Source organism: Triticum dicoccoides, chromosome 3A (genome assembly GCF_002162155.2).
Source record: "Triticum dicoccoides isolate Atlit2015 ecotype Zavitan chromosome 3A, WEW_v2.0, whole genome shotgun sequence".
Taxonomy (NCBI): Eukaryota; Viridiplantae; Streptophyta; class Magnoliopsida; order Poales; family Poaceae; genus Triticum; species Triticum dicoccoides.
Genome location: NC_041384.1, coordinates 647879405 through 647884094, shown reverse-complemented (window position 1 = coordinate 647884094; position 4690 = coordinate 647879405).

Sequence of the window (4690 nt, the reverse complement as noted above, 5' to 3'; positions counted from 1 at the left end):
GTAACTAGATTATTGACACTAGTGCAAGTGGGAGACTGTTCGAAATATGCCCTAGAGGCAATAATAAAAGGGTTATTATTATTATATTTCCTTGTTCATGATAATTGTCTATTGTTCATGCTATAATTGTGTTATCCGAAAATCGTAATACATGTGTGAATACATAGACGACAACATGTCCCTAGTGATCCTCTAGTTGACTAGCTTGTTGATCAATAGATGGTTACGGTTTCCTGACCATGGACATTGGATGTCATTGATAACGGGATCACATCATTAGGAGAATGATGTGATGGATAAGACCCAATCTTAAGCATAGCACAAGATCGTGTGGTTCGTCTGCTAAAGCTTTTCTAATGTCAAGTATCTTTTCATTAGACCATGAGATTGTGCAACTCCCGAATACTCTAGGAATGCTTTGGTTGTGCCAAACGTCACAACATAACTGGGTGGCTATAAAGGTGCACTACGGGTATCTCCGAAAGTGTCTGTTGGGTTGGCACGAATCGAGACTGGTATTTGTCACTCCGTATGACAGAGAGGTATCTCTGGGCCCACTCGGTAAGACATCATCGTAATGATCTCAATGTGACTAAGGGGTTGGTCACGGGATGATGTGTTACGGAACTAGTAAAGAGACTTGCCGTAACGAGATTGAACAAGGTATCGGTATACCGACGATCGAATCTCGGGCAAGTGCTATACCGGTAGACAAAGGGAATCGTATACGGGATTGATTGAATCCTCGACATCGTGGTTCATCCGATGAGATCATCGTGGAACATGTGGGAGCCAACATGGGTATCCAGATCCCGCTGTTGGTTATTGGCTGGAGAGATGTCTCGGTCATGTCTGCATGATTCCCGAACACGTAGGGTCTACACACTTAAGGTACGATGATGCTAGGGTTATAGGGAAAGTTTGTACGTGGTTACAGAATGTTGTTTGGAGTCCCGGATGAGATCCTGGACGTAACAATGAGTTCCGGAATGGTCCAGAGACAAAGATTTATATATGGGAAGTCCTTATTCGATCGCCGGAAGTGTTTGGGGGTTTATCGGTATTGTACAGGGACCACCGAAAGGGTTCCGGGGGTCCACCGGGAGGGTCCACCTGCCCTGGAGGGCCCTATGGGCTGAATATGGAGGGGGGAACCAGCCCCTAGGTGGGCTGGGCGCCAAACCCCCTAGGGCCCATGCGCCTAGGGTTTGGGGGAACCCTAAAGCCCCCCCTGGCTTGGGGGGCAAGCCTCCCCCCTTGGCCGCCCCCCCCCCCTCTAGATCCATCTGGAGGGGGGGCGGCCCCCCTCTCCCTTGCCCCTATAAATATAGGGGAGGTGGGAGGGCAGCCGCACCACATCCAAGGCGCAGCCCTCCCCCTCCCCAACACCTCCTCCTCCCGCGACGCTTGGCGAAGCCCTGCCGGAGTACCACGCTTCTCCAAGGCCACCACGCTGTCGTGCTACTGCTGGACGAAGTCTTCCCCAACCTCTCCCTCTCTCCTTGCTGGATCAAGTTATGGGAGACGTCATCGGGCTGCACGTGTGTTGAACGCGGAGGCGCCGTTGTTCGGTGCTTTGATCAGAATCAACCGTGATCTGAATCGCCACGAGTATGACTCCCTCATCCGCGTTCTTGTAACACTTTCGTGTCATGATCTTCAAGGGTATGAAGATGCACTCCCCTCTCACTCTCGTTGCTAGTTTCTCCATAGATTGATCTTGGTGATGCGTAGAAAATTTTAAATTTCTGCAACGATCCCCAACAACACTAGGTACTTACTTAATAGATAATCATTACATAGAGAGGCTCATGAACTCAACAAGTTGATATTAAACTTCACAAAAGTTCACTCAAGTACTCTAGTTACTCAATCATCATCAACTAATAAGATGAGCTAGCTACTTAAAAAACTAATCTTCAGCAAGGAGTATGCCCAGTTGCATCAGCTTCTTTCTATCTACTTCTCCTTCTCTTCTGAAATGATCTATGTCCATCTTCAGGTCAATCCTCTCACCCTTGAGGCGTCTCCTATCCTCCTTCAGTTTATCCCGATCCTCGACGAGCTTATCCCTCTTGTCCCTAAACTGATTAGTCTCCTGAACGAGCCGAACAACATCCTTGCGTAGCTCTTTAATCTCCCCTTTAGATCGGCATTTGCCCCTTGCACGCTCTTGATGACATACTCAAAAGTGTTTAAGAATTCATTGTTGGTCATGTCCACATCGCACACCGACTTGTTGTTGCCTCCAAAATTGGCCATGGCCTACAGACACATCGCGTATATATATATATATATGATCAAGATAATATGCAATATAAAATAGTTCATGTGTTGGAAAGATATGATTTGTGAAGTTTCATTATCAAATACTTGGTGTGAGCTGTATCAAAACAAAATCAGATACTTTTATAGTGAATAGTGCATGTGTTGGAAAGACATGATTTTGTTAATTAAGTAGAATAAATAAAATTATGAATCTATTTTGATAAATAAGATATAGCAAACTGACTTCTATGCATACGCATACGATCATATATAAGAATAACTTCTGTATGCAAAGCTATTCGATTTTCATATACCAGTCAACCTATACATAAATGTGTAAAGAAAACTAAAATGATAACTTTGAAGAATATACATAACACATTCTATAAATTTCTACTAAACTTGCTCAGATCCGCCAACGGAAGATTGTCACTACAATTTCCAGCCGTTTGGCGTGTCCGCGTGAACGGAGGAGTGGATCTAATCTTGGCGCCGGCGAGGGGCGGCGGCGGTGACGGGGGTGGAGACGGGGCGGCGGCGGGGCGGCGACGGGGGCGGCAGCGGCTTTGGTCCAACGGGAGTTGTGTCTAGCTATGACGGGGCCCGGTGGGGTGTGAAATGAGAGCGGGCGGTGGACTTAGGTATTTTACTAGGTCATTGTTGGTGTTGGATAAAATGACAACGCCATAGCTAATCACGGGCAAAATAAAATGATGGCAAAAAAATATAATGTAATTATATACTATGGTGTGCAAAGAAAAATAACGCCAACACTAATAAAATAATTATGGCGTGCAAACAAAACCAACATCACCATTGGTTTCCAAACGGTGAGTGTATATGAGCCAATAGATTTGTGACGTTTACAAAACAATCAACGCCAGCACTATGCTTGTAAAGCTGGCATACGGATTTGGCCTACGCAACACTATTTGAAAAAAAAATGCTGACGCGGATGTAAAATGCCACGCCATCTATAAAAGTTATGGCTAGCACTTTTTCCAGTAGTAGAATACTCGCGTGAAGCGAGATATAGTCCTGGCATAGTAGAGGGAGGTCCTGGTTGGCGCCTTAAACGCCACGAAGACTACTGGCGCTCACGCGCTCCCCCTAGTGGATCGTCACGTATAGCTGGCTCGATAGCTGTTCTTCCTTCGTTCTCACATGATGTGCTCGTTCGATCCATTTCTATGCAGGGATGCTTGCTAGGGTTTTTTCTCTCTCTTGTGAGCATGTGCTGTGAAAAAGTTCATGAACGAAAAAATGTTCCCAAATTCAAAAAAATTCATCAATTTGAAAAAAGCTCATGATTTGGAAAATATTTAGAAAATTGAAAAAGTTCACGAATTTTAAAAATGTTTGTTAATTCCAAAAAATCATGAATTTGAAAAAAGTCAAGATTTTTTTAGAAAAAACATAAATTTGAAAAAAAGTTCACTATAAAAATTTAGCAAAAACTGAAAACAAATCACGGATTTGAAATAAAACCATAAATTTAAAAAAAAACTAAAAAGTTAGCAAAAACTGTAAAAGTTCGCAGATTTGAAAGAGTTCACAAAAAAGAGTTAGCAGAACTGAAAAGGTTCACAGATTTCAAAAGGATTCATGAAATTAAAAAATCATAAAGTTGAGAAAAAAATTACAATTTATGAATAAGTTAATGAATTTGTATAAGTTTTTAATCTAAAAGTTCACGCAATTGAAAAAAGAAAGAAGATGAAAAAAGGAGAAAATGAAAAGAAGAAAAATGAAAAAAAATGATAAAACTGAACAAAAACTGGTTTAGAAAACTAGAAAAAAACGGAAGCTTAAAGAAGCTTCACAAAACCGGGCTGGGAAGCTTCACAAAACCAGGATGAACTTCTCCGCCTCCTGGATGTGCGCCGATTTGCAAAACATACTAAAACCGGCGCTTAAGGCGCCATATAGGATTTGGCGCATGGATGTGCAGCTCGAGTTTTTGGGTTCGGGGCGATAGAAAAAACACACCCCAATGGGATGTGAAAGTGGGCTCGTTTTCTTCTCCGGCTGAGCTTGGCTCGGCAAACCCATCGATCTGATCACACCAATGATACTATATCTACTACTTTAAGTTGGGTGGGCCCTCCTACCCTCACACCCAATCACAGTTTGCCAAATGGCTAATTACATAAAACTTAAATGTAAGTTTGTGTGGGTGTAGGGAGTAAATAGCATAAAACTGCTAGTTTACATGCTAGGGCTTCAAAAAACTATCACATTTTAATTTTTCTCAAAGACCTATCAAACGTGTGGTCGGCTGTTATAAAAAACCCAAAACCACAGTGACTAGCGATTTAACCGTTTCCCTGACCTATTGGGCCCACCGGTCAGCCCACGTGGCCCAGCGCGCGGACGGAGCAGCAGTTAACGGCCGTTAGCCGACCGGTCCGGTCGGAACCAA